Source organism: Lonchura striata, chromosome 9 (genome assembly GCF_046129695.1).
Source record: "Lonchura striata isolate bLonStr1 chromosome 9, bLonStr1.mat, whole genome shotgun sequence".
Classification (NCBI taxonomy): domain Eukaryota; kingdom Metazoa; phylum Chordata; class Aves; order Passeriformes; family Estrildidae; genus Lonchura; species Lonchura striata.
Window position 1 is genome coordinate 22,235,742 of NC_134611.1, and position 16,961 is coordinate 22,252,702.

The window sequence follows — 16,961 nt, forward strand, 5'->3', positions numbered from 1 at the left end:
TTGTCTTCGATCCTCAGTGGAGGAACAGAGTTTTTCATGGTATGTGCTCTCATTTCTTCCTGCTTGAATTAATTTCATCAACCAAAATTCTCTATGTGTTAGACTTGGAATGAACTTTGTTCCTCGGAGCTTCTTAGTGATATTCTGATACCCAGTCACAGATGGGGCCTTGACAGATTTTGTACTGATTTTCATGATTCCTTTTCTCTTCTTCTTTTTTTTTTTTTTTTTTTTTTTTTTTTTTTTTTTTTTTTTTTACCAGAAATGTTACTGCTAGAGAATTCACATGCAAATGGAGATGTTGACTGGCACTTTTTCACAAGGAAGCTCGTTTTGTTGGTTTTCAGAACTGATAAACTCAGTAGTATATCAAAGAGTATTTTGAAAAGGATAATCTTAATATATAATAGTTCTTGAGGAGGATGGTTACAGTAGTAAAACACAGAAAAATGTATTCTGTATTTTGGACAAATACAGAATTCTCTAGGCGTCAATATTCCATTCTTCTGAGCAAGAATGATACTATTTATTTATAGTAATAATTATCATTATTATCTCCCTGAAAGCTAGCTGTGAGGCTAAATCATTAATATTTTCAAATTATTTCATAGTCCTTAACTAGAATTTGCCCTGAGAGTACTAAATATAATAATTTTCTCTGTATGCCTATTTCATTTTCCTTTGGAAAAAAACACATTTAATGTGTTGTTCTCTTTACATTTGTCTACGTAAAACATTTTAAAATTCCAGCTGTTAAGCTTTTCTAGAAGTTAATAACAGGAAAGTCTGACATTATTGTATTTGTTGCTTATTTCTTGCTTTTTTGTCATAGTCTTTTATCCCCACATAGATATCTCAATATCATTATCATCTGGGAGCTTGTTACTGCATGTACAAATAGAGAAATTGAGACCTACACTTGCTGTTTATTTCCTTGCCTGAATTTGGAGTTGACAAGTAACCACACCTTGTTTCTCCAAAGTCAGAGCTCTCTATATATCCATACATATTTGTAGGTATCTCAAATGTTTTCCTTCTTTCTTCTGCAGTTTACCAGGTTCTGCATTTATTGGCAAATGTGTATCAGTTACTCACAACTGAAGATACCCAGATCCATTTCCTCTAGTTGTTATCTGTTGGATAGCTAGATTCTAATGTCTGAAATCTACATCAACCAACATAAAAGCCACAGGATATGACACTGGTATCTTGTGGTTCCAATCAGCCTCCTGGTATTATAGTAGTACTTTTATTTAACTGTGTTTCTCCTGAGTTCAGCATGCTCAGCCACACTGGCTGTTTTGCATAGCATCTGCACTGTACATTGTGATAATTGAAAACTCAGTACAGCCCGGAGGCACACCAACAGGACAGCACAACAGCACAGGAGCAGGCTGGGGCATAACTCAGAAGAATAAGGCAGACAGGCAGCAGCAAGCAGGGCTGAGCCAGCCCCAACACATCTCCAGCAGCAGCTGAGCTGCATCAGGCATCCAGCAGCTGGGGGTCCCATGGCATGTGGCAGCTCTGGGAGCAGCAAATGCCCAGTGCAGTGCGTGGATGTCCCTCCATCTGCCATCGTGGGGCTGTCATCTGGGAGCACAGGCTGTAGGCAGAGTCTGAGGCTCACCTGGAAAATTACAGGGACAGATCAAATCCACATTCATGGCCATGCACTCCACTGACAGCTCCCATACTGCACATGCCTTTCCCAGGGTGGTTCCTGTTCCCAAAATGTCATCTAGGCATTAGCAGAGAATAGGTCAGATTTTTTTCCTAGTGTTTCAGAAGTGTACAATAGATCAACAAATGCCACTTTCTATTTGAATGCTCATAATTAGAATTAAAAATAATTACTTAAATTAAATGACTGGAGTAAGCCATAGCATTTCTTCCTATTAGCCTATGTAGAAAGAAAAAATATGCCTGGAGTGTAAAAAGGAGAAAAGAAGAAATAATGGAAAAACAACATGTGGCATGAAGAAGAGAAATATTTCTTGCCTGTTGTCTTGGCTCTGTCTATGAAGATTTTGTCCAACAACCTCAGCCAAAACTATTTAGTGAGTGATTTTGTGTCTGGCTGATGGAGGGCCCAGTTGTCTCGGGGCAGCTTTGCAGGGTTCCCAGGAAGCAGACAAGTCGGTCTCCGCAGCGGGAGTCTCGAGCTTCTCATGTCAGCAGCACAGCTGAGCGGATGGGAGGGTTTGAAGGAGCGGCCCTACCTTGTAGCAGCACCCCCAGAAAGTTGCTGATGTTTGAATCTCTCCATGGACTGAAGATAACAGCTTTCCATGAGTCATTTGGCGAGGAAGGAAGGAAGGTGGACTAGTCCAGGAAACTTGGGCTGTAGGACTGTAAAATTAAGAGAGGTTGAAACATTCCACCCATTGGGGTTCTCCCTTAAAAGTATATTTGTGTAAGGGATTAAACTACCCGGTATGTCTTTATAAACACAAAACCACCCTGAGGAGCAGATCACACTGGTTCCTGCCCTCCCTGGCATGCTGGCCTTGCTCTCCATTCTGTCCTAATCTGCCAGCCCCAGCAGTTCAGCTCCCAGCCCCTGCCCAAAGCCAGGGAAGTGCCCTGCCCAGCCCCTACAGGACACTCCACACCACGTCACAGAGCTACACCCACCACGGGCTTGGTGCCACCTCTTGTCCCCAAGCTCTGTCCTGCAAACGCCAGTGCCTCTGTGCCAGCTGTAGGTACAGCTACAGTGGATAGGAGAGGGAATCTGGGTATGTGTTCATGTTTTCATCTCCAAATTTTCTGCTTGAAGTTCAGCCTTTTAGAGCTCTATTAGATCTCTGCATTAGGGGTGTGATTATGTATATTTCCTGCTCAAGACATAGTGTTAGTTAATTATTATTTCTGAAGTTCTTTTAAATTCTCTGGCAGTGGCATCTATTATTTTCCTCTGACTCTTCTCTTACCTTTTTCTTCTTCTATTTAGTATAAGGAGTCATCAGTGGTGAACTGATTATAAGAAACTAATTTACATCATCAGTTCAGTAGTAGGACATATGTCTTAAATCATCTAAGATAAATACTTTTAATTAAGCAAATGTCCTACTCAATTCACTGTGGACAATCCCATCATAATGGATATTACTTCTGCGTGCTAAATCTTAATCTTCATCAATATGGAATGCACAACACAAAACCATTATAAAAAAGTAGGCTTACTGTAATATTGCCATTTTGAAGCTGCCAGCTTTTATATTCATTAATATGATGACAACAGACTCCCGGCTAACAAATTTTACTACAGATCTAATTTTTATCAGATATGTATATGAGATCAAATCTATGCTAGCCTATTATTTGCTGCTTTTATTAAAAAGTTAAATTTGGATTATTATAAACTCTCTTCAGATTCCTTAATAAAAAAATTAACGTTAAAATTGAATGAGATTTACTGGAAGCATTTTAAAAGGCTGCAACAGCAGTAAAGTCAGGAGGCACCACACAGCACAAGAAAGTATTTACTGACCAGAAGATGAATGTCTCTTCACCGAGAGTCTAAAGGGTTTACTTTATATGGATTTTTGAGAGACAGAGAGAGGAGAAAGCTAGAAAATCTCGAAGCCAATGCTTTCCTAGTTTAAGATATTCCTGATCAAAGCTTTCAAATTCTGAAGTAAACTGACTTCGTGCTCTTGTGACCAAAATCTCCTGTCTTTTTCCCCCTCCCTCCCTCTGTTCAAGCTTGAATTTGGAAGTCCCTTCTCCAAAGGAAGAAAGCCTGATCCCTATTGCTTCAGTTGTGGTGTTGAAACCCATTAATATTTCTCTGGCAGGTACCCTGACCCTGGTGCCCTTGACATGCTCAAAAAAACCTAGGGTATCCCTGAGCCTTTGTCCCTGAGAGGATTAACAGGATTGCCCTGGAGCCAGCCTGAAGGTGTTTTAATAGGTAATAGGGGTGGGCTTCACAGCTGACTGCAAGCTTTGCCTCAGGCTGCCCCTGCTCAGCAACACAGATGCAGCCACTGAAATTAGGGTGTAAAGCATGGCTCTGTGTATGAGTGTGAACCCTCAGAATGTGGTGGAGGATATCTCCAAATATATCCTTCCCCCACCAGGACAGGCATCCCAATGGAGAGTACAGGGACTGGAGATCTGTGTTGCTTCTGCCACTGACTTCTCTGACCTAGAGAGTTAATTACTTAAGCTGTCTCTCCCTGTCTCTTTCTTTCCTCTCTGTCCTCTCTTGTGGCTTATGAATTGTCTGAAGGAGAGACTGCAGCACTCTGTGTGGGTTTGCTGTGCCTAGCCAAGTAGGTCCCAGCCTCAGTTCAGTTGCTATATCGTGGTCAAAGTAAATAAATAGATAATAGTGGTAACAATGTTATGTTTTTGTGTGTGAACAATAGCATCCTAATGGAGGAGAAGCCTATTCTCTGAATTTTTTTATCTTCAAGTTAAGGTCTCTCTTTCCTCACTCAGCTGGAGAAGACACTGTTTTTGTAAATCAGACAAAACTTATCATGTAAGGTGGAACATATCTTTGATTATACTGAATACTATCCTGTCTGCAATTTACCCTTGCTGCTACAAAAGACACAACATGATTAAGCTAAGAAATGATAGACTGAACATCATGTGTCAGGATGGTAAAAGATTTTTCCTATCTAAATAGGAAACTATCATAAAAAACAGTGCAAATACACAAGAAAGTATTTTAACATATTATAAACAAGCCACCCCACTGTTGCCTTGTATTGCTGTTTATTGCATTCCTTGCTCAGATTGCTGCAGATAGTTCTCCTGTAGCCTACAATATTTATTTTTTAAACATTATTAACTGTCATGATGTTTTAATGATGTGAGTGTCCTTCCCCTGTAAGTTGGTATGTACTGTTACCTGCTCAGTCTGTCACCTCTTCTGCGTTGCCCTGGGTGAGTCCAGATCCTCCCAGTGACATTTCTCAAATTGTACATCTGTGCAGTGCGTTTTCCCAGAGCTGTTAAAAGCATTTCTACTTGACGTAATGACAGCGTTCAGCAATACCAGCCATCACTCACTATTTGATATACACCAGGTACCCTGCACAGGGGCAGGGGGGGCATTATCCCAGTTTTACAGACCAGAGAAACAAGGTGTTGCATTTGGCAGCAATTAGCCCGGAACATGCTGCAGAACACGCAAATGGGAGAAGGACCAACGCAACTTCAGCTCACATTTTATTCTTTTAGTGTGTTACTCCTTTTGTTTCCTCCAATATTCCCAGTTGCACTGTGCCCTCCTAATAGGATTTCAGAGAATGATCACAGTAGAGCCAAGTGCTTTTGAAATAACACATTCAAATACTGCATCAACGAATGTGTGGAACTTCCCTAATTTTGAAGTGTGACTTTGCCATGTATGGTGTGTAGTGACTTCTACCATGTTTCTAATGATTTCTGGGTCTGATGCTATTATTCATTTCTAGCAAATTAGCATGTGATATTTTGTGCTTGTACTCCAGTACAGGTCTGTTTGCTGTTTCCATATAGATGTATTTTTGACAGGAAGAGCAATTCTATAAGCCCAGGATGAAAAGCTCATCCATTGAATTGGTACCACATTACCATGGCAACAATATAATGCTAATGAAATTGTGACTGTTGAACCTGTTTTATGGAACTCTACAAAATGGGCTTCATAAATGGAGAAATCTTGTTGATTAGCAAACGTTTCAAAATGTGATGAAAACCTAAGAAACACACGTGCTGTGATTTATTAATCATGTTGTCAACCTCATTTAAGAGAATATATTGCTCTTTCTATGAGGAATAGTGATCTCAAAAAATAAAATTATATGGTCTCCAGGTTTTAACATGCACCACTCGCTCACCTCGGTGCCCTGGCTCCCTGGTTCAGATGGCACAGGCATGTATTGAGTCATGCAGTTTTTGCTGCTTATTTGATCTCTCTCGGAATTTGTACTATACTGCAGTTGCAATAAACACCTTTCTGTAAGAAAAGTGTGTTTTAGTTTATATAAAATTATTCCACAAAAACATATCCTTTTAGATTGAACCCTACACAGAGAAGGGGTGGTAGTAGGAATGCACTCTTCACTTCCCACCTCCCTTTTTTGGCCCATTTGGCAGTTTCTGGCATGTAGACTCCCAGCACAAAGGAAAGAGCCACCCCAGATCTCATTCCTCAGGATAGCAGCTCTTGCTGAAGGCAGCATTAGATATTGTGCCTACTTTCAAACAAAAAAATGCTGAGCACTCAAATTTCCTGGTCATTTATATCTCTGGACAGGCTTCTGGGGAGGTGCCTCATCTCTAAGTGTCTGGAGCCTCCATGCCAAGATTTCCACAGCAGGATTTAATTTTTGCATTGATTAGAGTAGATAATAGGTAATATTCCTCTTTGTTTTCACCTCCTAATTTGCCAGGTAAATCAAAAGAGAAAAGCAGGTGTGCCAGCAAGCATTGAGCTCAGCGTGCATTCACTGTGTGGTCTTATCTAGGTATTTAGTAGAGACAACAGGGGGAACACAGCTCACTTTAGTGCAGTTCTGATCTTCATGGCACAGGAGTCAGCAGAAATCTTCACAAACACTAGATTTAATGGGATTTACATCAGGGCTTTAAAGGGCTGTTTCCGAAAGCTCCATGTTTGATCCTATTTGGAAAAGGAAGCTCTGACTAAAATTTCATTATTTCCATGGTTTTTGGGAAAGCAACACACCAGATTTCTGAGTTGATAAAAATATAATGGAATGCAATTTCCCTTAATATATATTTTGCACTGGCTGACAGTTTTATTAAGCAGAAGCCATAATCATCATTATTCAGTGTAATAACCATCTCATTAAAAATGGTCTAATTTTCCCTAATTTTAATTTACCTCTCAGACTAAGCTGTTCTAAAATTACTGAGGTGCCTACAGTTCAGTTTCATAAGACTTCAGCAGAAACGTAAATCTTCAGAAAGCAAATACTGACTTATTGCTACTAAAACAGTGATATGCCAGACCTTTGTGAGAGAAATGGAAGTACAGAAAATTCAGGTTAGGAAATTGCTATATCACTTTTTATTTCCTTATTGTATTGTAAGTAGCACTTTGCACACATTTTGCACAAAGATAAATTGCACAGTTGCCTTCAAGCCTTGCATGCACTACCCTTTAATAAAGGACCTGGCTAAGGGTCACACCAGAGGGTCCTGGTAAGGGGGACCTGACAAGCAGAAATATTTCTTGGAGCGACAGAGAAGGATATGAAGACACTGATCAAGTTTCATTATCATCCAATGAAAATAGGATGTAAACTGTGACATCCAGGCAGATTATATATGTCAGGCAAGCAGATGTGAGCAGAAAAATGTAGATGCTAAACCTTACCTAATAGGCTTACTCTGTGGATTATTCTCAATGAGCAAGGCTATAAAGTGTGGCCTTGTATGTAGCTATAGTTAATATAGAGGATATAAGAAACATGTATTCATAAGTGAATCTGGGGACATTCCCAGCTGTGCTGAAGTTAATGCTCTTTGATATACTTTGGAACATCCTAAAAGCACTTTGAGTGTCATATATTTCCACAGACATCATAAACAGCATTAGGGCATTTATATAGCTTTAGTTCCAAGATTTCAAAGGGCACTCTGTTTTCTCTAAAAATGTGCTCCAGAAATTCTATACTCAAACAGCACTTGTGCATGCAAACTGATATAGCAGCTTAGCTACTTGATTTGGTTATGCCAGTTCTGAAAACACATTTGATCAAAAGCATTTTGTTGCCATCACAGGGATAAGTAACCTCATATGAATGAGGAAGCACTTTGCAGGTTACATTATAAAATAGACAAATTGTCCAAAAGTTTGTTTATCATCAGCTGTTATTCTGTGTAGTTCCAAGTCATAAAAAATAATTATTTTTGTTTGCTGGGGGTTTTCTAATGTTCCGCTAAAATAACACAGAAAAGGCAGTCTCTTATGTGGAAGCACTCTACTTATGAAATCTCTTCTCTTTAAAATTCAGAGCCTTTTCCAGCTGTAGTATTCTTTGCTCAGCTATAAGAACACAAAGTACAGCAGTGAAAAGCATTACACTATTATCCCAAGATAATTTGGTAGTCTGTAAATGTATTTTCCTGCCTGTGGTTCCAGACATTATGCTCTCATTTGGAGTAATGATTTGCAGTTATTTATACAATTCAAGTTAGCCCACATTGGTTTCACCCTGAACATTTTACCTGCATGGTACAAACATGGCTTATTTGCAGGCTGTACAAGCTAGACTAGACGGGTGATTTTTGCAAGCCCCACTCCATCAGCAGTGCAGTGGATGCACTGCAGACAGGCAGCTCCTGCAGGAAGTGCTGCAGTGACTCACCAGCCCTATCTCCTGCCCACGTCACTGGTACCACAACCATACATCTGCAGGAGTCTGCTGGACATGTGCAATTCTAAGTTCTGACATAAAACCATAGCTCTGATCTGATGTGGTCAAGTAAATATAGCATGGCACCTTCCAGAAGTACTTACCCTGCTTTTTTTCTTTGGCTTCTGTGTGGGATGTGAAAACTCACCTTAATTCCTCTTGCATTTCTGGAGCTTACCATACCATTCCCTCCAAAGCTGGAGACGAGTGGTGCAGTTGTTTCACCCCCGATGCACCCACATTTCAGCATTACACAGTTTGTTTGTAGGATTTTCAGTGTTAGTGAGTGTGGACACAAGGCTTTGGTTTTGCATGGGCTCAGAGCTCCCCTCCCTTACTCTCACTTGGGAGCCTGTGATGGGAACAGCCTTACATAAGTGACAGTCATTTACTGCTGGCTCGTAGGTGGTCAGCAATGGATGGAGCACTTCTGGTGCTGGCAAGAACAGTGTCTCATTTGAATCCCTGGTGATCCTCCTCTGGGAGCCTGGGCTAATTCAGAGGAGCCATGCACTGGTAACATCCACTGAGCTGCCTGCTCTCTCTGGGCATCAAAAGACATAAAATATGATTACTATTGTCTTTTTTCTCTGTCATACATTCCTGACTATCACCCCAGTTCATATCTGATATTGGGAAAAATGTTAATGTCAAGGGAGTGAATTCCAGAAAGGTGCAGTTCTGACTTGGGGTGGTCAGCAGCCAGGCCAGGAACTTCCACCTCTGCCTCCCTGCTTCTCTTATCCTCAGCTGGAATGGCTCCAGAGGGTGTCTGAGTGAAGTGTGAAAGTTACCATTCAAATAAAGGAGAGGGGACAGTAAATATTCAGAAATTTTTGTGTCTCTCCTCTCATCTGTTCATGGTACCTTGGATACTGTTGTGATAATTCAGTCAGTTTCTTAAAAAAAAACGTAAAATTAAAAACTCCAAACAAATATTTAAAATACTAATTCTGTTTTGCTGAGAATCATTAAAGTCTTTTATTTTGAGAGAAAAATTAGTATCAACATGTCTTTCCAGGACAGTGTCATTTAAGAACAGCAGCACTTTAAAAAGTGCAGGAATCCCAGTTTACCATCCTGATGTCAGTTTATTATAACATTTATGACATAATATAATGGATTATGACCTTTCTTGGCTTGTCTGACTGACAGTTATTCATATATAACACAGTACTTATCACCCTGGTCCTTCCATAATAATAATCTCTTCAATTTTCTGAGCTGTGTCATCAAAACATGTCGTCATAAGTGTTGATCTCATCTCTGGGAGAGTAGCACTAGGAGCTCCTTTTGAGCTTTATGTCACCTAAAATCTAGAGTGAAATTGAAGACCAATTGCAGAAAAATACCCTACCTCTAACTTTATCACACAATCTGCATAATGGCCCTTATGATTTTAAATTATTTACTGAGTCCTGTCAAAATGCTGTGCCTCTGTGTGGTGGAAGTTACAGAAGTTCAGAAATGCCATTATTCTGCACAACTGGAGTGATCTTGAGGAAATACACAATTGATAGTGTTCTACAATTACTTACCTCGACCCTCCTATTTTTTTTCTTTAATCTCCTCAGGATAGACAGAATAAAATATATTTTCTTCAATACTTAAGAGTGAAAATTTGCTGTGCAATTTGCACCTGCTTTCCTCATGCCCATTTTTACTAAACAGGGAGTCAATATACTCTTTTTAGATTAGAAGTTTCATATGAATCATATGTAAAAAGAGGAAAGTGAAAATTTTTTGCATGCTTCCAAGAATTGACCACTTAGCAAATACTAATGAAGTTTGCGTGGATGAGTTGTCACTCGGAAATCCTGGATTAGACACCAAGGCCTGTCACAGCCCTGCTCTATAGCTGTGTTCCTTCCCTGTCTGCACTGGGCTTCCCAGCCTGCTCACTGGGACCAAGACATTCCCTACCTGAGCATGGCAGTCAGGCTGGGGATGGTGTCGTGGCAAGCAAAACATGTTCATGCCTCATGGTCAGGTCTGATACAACAAGCTGATCATTCAACTCTATCCAAACAAACCTGGGAATTGTGTGAAACTCCTCACACCAGCAAAGCAGGAGTGGGAGCAGGAACTTCCCGTGCACAGGGATGACTCCTGAAATGGGGCAGACAGTGAGTGCAGCCACAATAGCATGTGGTCTTTACATAGTACAGACCTCCTCATGCAGGTACGGATCCTTCAAACGAGAAATATTTAAAAGAAACATGATGTCTTTAAGCTGGCTGAACAATTCCATATAGCTCAGAGCCACACAGAGATAGGGCGTTCCCATTCACAATGGGGCTCTGCTTGCACAGCCAGGCAGGCCTGCCTCTCCCGGGAGGGCTGAGGCTGGCCAGCCCTCCCTGCTTCCCTGGGGCTAAGCACCACTGCCATCCTGGCACAAACATCCCAGCTACAGCAATGTCAAGTTCAAGCAAGGACAAGCTTATAGCACTGCAAGGCAGCCCTGGCATGTATCTGTGACTACACTGATACCTCTGTCTTCTCCCCAGTATTTTGTCAAGAATGTGACACGCTAACTTTTTTTGTTCCATATTATTATTTTTTATAATAAACCAGCACCATGACAAGGCAGCTGCATGCAAGGCAGGAGTAATGCTGTTCTGTGGGTAGAACAGAGGGGCTGTGGTATTCAGCTGTCACCTTCTGAAGCTGCCTTCAACATTCTGAATAAAAATGGTTTGTCAGCAACATCCTGGGCTGACTTTTCAGGCTAGGTGCTGACGAGCAGCCATTTCTATCCCTGGGCCTGGTGATTAGTTTTATTCAGCTGAGAGACGAGTACTTGGACATTTGTCACTGTTTCTTTGAACATGTGTCCGTGTTTTCTTGGGCTATCAAATGGGACATATGGGAGCTGGATTTCCATCTTTCATTAGATCTTGGAAATTGTGTCCTCCTGAGGCAATTAATTAGCATGATGTTCTTGGCTGCTAATGTTTGATTTCAGATTTCAGTGGCAACAGACTTGGCAACACAGATTTTGTGAGAATGGTCCAATGGTTTAGGTTATTAGCCGTGGCCTCCACACAGCTTTCTTCAACTCCTCAGCTTCTGCAGAGTTCCCTTCGGTGTGCAGACAAGTCCCGTGGTTTCTGTCCATGTCTTAGCTCTCTCTCTCTCTCTGAAAATTAAATATAACAGCACTTTCCTGCTTCACAGGACAAGTGCAGGGCAGATTGCACCTCAGCAGACGCCAGGCAGCAACGCTGCAATCCTCTGCCACCCCAGTTCAATGATGGAGAAGCTGTTCTGCAAAGCTTTTCTTTGATGCTTCCACAGTTTAAGGCAAAATCATTTACAGTAGAAATTTATCGAATGAACACATTTCTATTTGTTTGCTTTCAGTTTGCCCACTGTAAACACCTGCAGGATGTACACACCTTTATCTTTGGAAAGGACATCTGTGGAAAAAGGCTACGTGACCTATTTGATGTAGGCTCATAGGTAAGGTATAGCCCCTCAGCTGGTGTCTTCCATATGTGATCGTTTCCAAACTATACCCTCTGAAATCAGCAAAACCACACACTTCTAACCTATGAATACAATCCAGAGATATAGTCTAGACTGTTTGCTTTGGTTTTATTACCTCACTTATATTCATAATCTTATATAATTATAACAATTCATGGTTAGAAAACAGTGTTAGTTACAACTCAGAAAAATCTTACGCCTCTCTCAAAGGGAGACCCAGGCAAAATACAAAATATCTATCAAGTACCGTTATAGAGTAGATAACACATCCTCCATGAGGAAAAACACATCCTTTTCTTTAGTATCCTCTACACAATAACAGAGGGCTGAATCTTCCAGGGCAAAGGAGAGGACGAACCTACTTCAGAACACCAAAATGCAAGTGACATTTTATAGATGCATTTGTTAGTACTGTTGCAAATAAATTGTGTGTGTAGGAGCTCAGTTGAGTGGTCATTACTGTATGTGATTTGAACTTACAAAAGGGATTTCACAAATCTGTTTGAAAGAGATGTGCTTCTACCCTGCATTTAAAATAAAATTAGTCCATGGTCTCAATTTAGGTAACCTTTGCAGTCACTAATATACAATCATGTATACAACCACACACTTTTTAAGCATGTATGAAAAGCATTAGACAGAAGAAAAGAAGACAAGAAGAATATATAACCAAACAGTATCTGCAATGTTGGATATTCCTTCCAGATAGCTCATTCACATTTAAACAGAATGAGAAAATGCAAAACATTAAATGCAGTATTGTCTGTTTTCACTTGATGCAGTTAGGAGCTCTAATTCAAACACTCTGAGATTGAACTTTGTTTTCATACCTGCCAGACAAACATTCATTAATTAAAACCAACAAAAATACAAGCTGAATAACTGAAGTTGATTTTATCCTATATATCAAATTTACTCGTGGCATACTTATTTAAACTTTTTGCTACTACCCTTATTATCCCATGCCATCTTATTGCAGTGCTTTTTCAGAATTTCTTATTCCTCCCACCAATTCAAGATCCATTTCCACACACCTGGCATTCACCTCCAATGCTCTGACTTTCAAGCCATGTCTTTTACAGACCACCAGGAAGGAATTTGCAGAACACCGGCTGAAAGACACTTATTTTGCAACTAATAAGGAAGGTTGAAATACCATTAAAATTCTGACTCGTGCTTTAAAATGCCATGAAATTCTGAATTATGGCTCAGCCTTGAATCCCGGTTGCACGATTGCACTGAAGCGCTGCCGAGCTGCCGTGGGCTGCCTGCAGCAGCTGAAGCACACAGGCACTCGGGACCACTACAGCTTTTTGCTCGGGCTCACGATGGCTTTCCCGGGAGCTGATCACCATTAAGGCTACAGAAGAAAGCACCAAGCTAAAAGTTTAAGCTCTGAATTACTCTGATAGTTTAACTTCAGCCTCTCACATGCTGCTGTCTTTGAAGCCATAGGGCCTCCCTCCCCGTTCAAATATTTTGTTTTGGCCTCAAAGTTACACTTGCCCTGAAATTATTATCAGAGGACAATGGTAAAGTAAAATACCTAAAAAGTGAATATTTTATCAATTAATTTCAAAAACTGAGGAGAAAACATATATAATATTTCATACTCTTATTTTAAGTCACTGATTGGAAAGCATTTGGTGAGTGGGTATCACACCTATATGATGGGACCAAGAATTTCACTTGATGCATGGTTGGTGTGGTGGAACCTTAAGATCTGCTGTATGGATGAGAGTATAAGTTTGAAAATTAAGATCCAAAGAAGAAAAATCCTTGAGAAAAATCCTTATGATTAAAAATTGAAGAACATTGATCTACATTATTGACTGACAATTGTAAATCTTCCACTTAACAGGAAAGCTGCTTTCTAATTTTTACACAAAAATCTCCAAAACCATTGGCACTTTTCTGTATGGGTTTAAAAAATATATTTAACTGGATATGGCATAAATATTTTTGTGTGTTGATTATGGGGCTAAACTAAGCAATACCAGCATAAGAAAAAAAAAAAAGGCCATCTATTACAGTGGAATTGCTTACAGAGCCAACAGCTAGCCTGAAGGGAGCTGCCTTTATGACAAATGTCCATGCATGATGTAAATCTCCTTTTTGGTGTGGTGTAGTAATTTCCATTGCAAGTGGGTATTACATTTTTAATTGATTCTTAGCAGCAAAGTCTGTAACCTTCATGGTACATGTCCATTTCACAAGGTTATTGACTTTTGACATATCTTGTTAGATGTTATGATGAGACAGATTTTTTTTTTTTTTTTTGCACAGATTGATGTCTATTGATATTACATTAGTTCATCAAGGTTACAAATCACACTGCATTGCACTACATTTCACATTTTCTGTATCATGACAACAGGTTTATAATATTCACTCTGGGACATATAAAGTGCTTCCACCCATCCCTTGGATAAATAATTTAAGAAATTGTTGGGAAATCATACCTAATTAGTAGGATCTGCACTCAATAAGTGCCTTTTGATTTAAATTGTATTTGTATTTTGATAGCTATTGATTTTAGGAGTAGGAGAAATGAATAATACATTTTGCATTTCTCCACTGTTTGCAGCAATAATCTGATAGAAATAATGGAGGAACACTGCTGGGGGCGGCCCCTTTGGGGACCTGTATGCCTTTCCCTAGAAAGCCCATGGGACAGTTAAAGGCACTCCTGTGTGGAATGGCCTGATCCCCTTTTCTCCCATTGATCTGCTGCATAATCCTGGACAAATCACTCAGCCTCTCAAAGCCTCTCCTTTTCCATCAGCAAAATGGAAACAGAATGGTTCCTCATCAGTCCGCAGATGACCACAAGACATATGGAGAAAAGCAACAGACACATCCAAGCAGGTATTACACACATCCTAACTGGCACTGCCACATGGAGCACGGAGCCAGCAAGTGGGGTTTCCTGTGGGCACAGGAGAGTCTGGATCCCCATAGCAGGACCCATGGTGTCCCTGTGGGCCTCTGAGAGAGCGTGGTGGAGCTGGGCAGCACTCAAAGAACACACCCTGCCAGCCTCCTTCTGCACTCAGTTCTGCCAGCAGGAACCTTCTGGTCGGTTTGGCTACTCGCTTTTCCTGGGTGAATTGGTACAAGACTAATTTGGTTTTCTTTGGATGCTAATCCCTCAGAGTGAGAAGAGGGAACAAGGTGAAGTTGTACCATGCAGATAAGCTGGGTAACAGGCTGGTATCTTCCCGAGGCAGTGCAGCTCGGCGTGCAGGTAGGGAAGGCTGCTTGCATGAATGGCCGGGGGTGAGGAACACAGACAGACAAAAACATCTCTGAGGCTGAAAACAAATCAGAATATATAGGTATTTACAAACACTGATTTCCAACACCCCAGCAGCTGTAACAAATGCAGACTTTATGAGATAACCATAATTATAGAAAAGCTTTATTTTTGGTTTGTTGTTTTTTTTTTTTTTTTCACCCAGTATGCCAGCTCTGATTTGAAAGGAAAACCATAGGCTCTACTGTGCAACACAATAAACCATGGCATCAAAGCAAGCATCAAAGTGGCCCCTTGGCTGCTGGCAAACAGTACAGTCATAAGAAAAGAGACAATGAAAATACAATAAGTAGAAATAGTGCTTTTTTCCCATAACATAAACACCATAGACATTCTTTTAATACAAAGAGAAGCAGGATCCAATGTGACAGCTTTATATTTGCCAAGTACCATGGGAGGACTGTTAAATACATCCTCCCCAAACCAAGCCAAAGGAGCAGAATGAGCCAAGATGCTCTCGTCAGAACAAAGACATCCCTTTTCTTAGGTCTCAGACAGTTAGCAGGATTAATTTTGCTTTTTATTTATTTTAATCATCTCCATCTCAAGCTAGCTTCAGCAAGATGTGCCAAAATATTTATTAGTGCCTGTCTATATAGGTACAGTCTACTGCACCAAGATCACTTTATGGTCTTCAAATAATGGAAATTATATTTAAGACATTTTTTGGAATATGTAACTTTAAAAAAATTCTCAAGTAGACAACTGAGAGCTAGGACTGTGCAACTCTGAAGCAGAAGGGCTGCTATCACATGGAAGAGCAGACGACTCGTATGTGTTTGAATCCTCAGCCTCTTGCAGGGGGAGATTTAAATAATGTGTAGTGGATTTCTTTCTGTGATGCTTTTCCTTCTCTCTTTTTTCAGTTAATATTTTACATTCTTTTAGAAGTATTACCTGTATATTAAGCCTTATATTCATATAATCATGAGGGACATGCAACTTTTCTGTCTTGCCCTTCTACTTTCAAGCAAATGTACAGAAATTGAGGCCTGACAACCCACAGCTGAGGTTCTCAGGAGCAAACACCTGAAAGCATAAGAATAGGGCTGCTCAAATATATTTTTACCCTTCTCTCATTAAAGTTTCATCTGAAGAATTTTTATGGGAGCCTTAGCCAGTAAAACAGCACCCATCACTTTTAGGTTCCCAAGCAGCAACGGCACAGGGGAAAACAAGTATCAGATACACACAATCTTTCCTCTTACGCCTGCTATGCCCTCCCAGATGCAGTAATTCACTCTCTCATATCTTTTTGTAAAAGAAAAGTGATACTAATTATCCTGAAGTATTTTTAAAGAAGATGAATATTGGAGAAGTTCTCACTTATTTCACAAGACATTCTGCTTTCCATGTAAAATGTAATGATTTTCCATGTAAAATTAATGATTGTAATAAGTTTCATTTTAAGACAGGTCCCTCCTGGGTAACCTCTCTAGTAAAGTCTGATTCCAGGTGAAACCAACAAGAGAACCATATTTGCTTTTATGAATGCTGAAATGGTCCATGAATCTCAAATAGTATTGCACCCTCTGTTTTATAAATATTTTATGTGTTTTTCTTCAGTAAATACATATATTTTGCTTTTTGAATCTCAGGGCCCCCTTTGAGCTGTGTGGCTCTTAGAATGTTAATAGAGTAGTAGCAACATGAAACTGAAAATAAATGCTTTTAACAAACAGGGAAAGTCTATATTTCATCAAGGAAAGTGTAGTTTAAAATAAAACAGACTCCTGCAATGTCTAAATCCTGCATATTTTCTG

At 40.1% G+C, this 16,961-nt stretch overlaps 1 long non-coding RNA gene across 3 annotated transcripts in view; it reads right to left on the reverse strand.

Annotated features, from left to right (window-relative positions):
* Positions 1-1,209: 1,209 nt before the first annotated feature.
* Positions 1,210-16,961, reverse strand: part of LOC110467957 (uncharacterized) — a 43,096-nt gene continuing 27,344 nt past the window's right edge. The window contains exons 4-5 of one of the 3 annotated variants that reach the window (XR_002464949.2): positions 2,002-15,196; positions 1,210-1,630 (exon numbers count right to left, since the gene is read on the reverse strand). This is a non-coding gene — a long non-coding RNA (uncharacterized LOC110467957). The other 2 variants (XR_013340471.1, XR_002464948.2) reach the window with 2 other exon arrangements.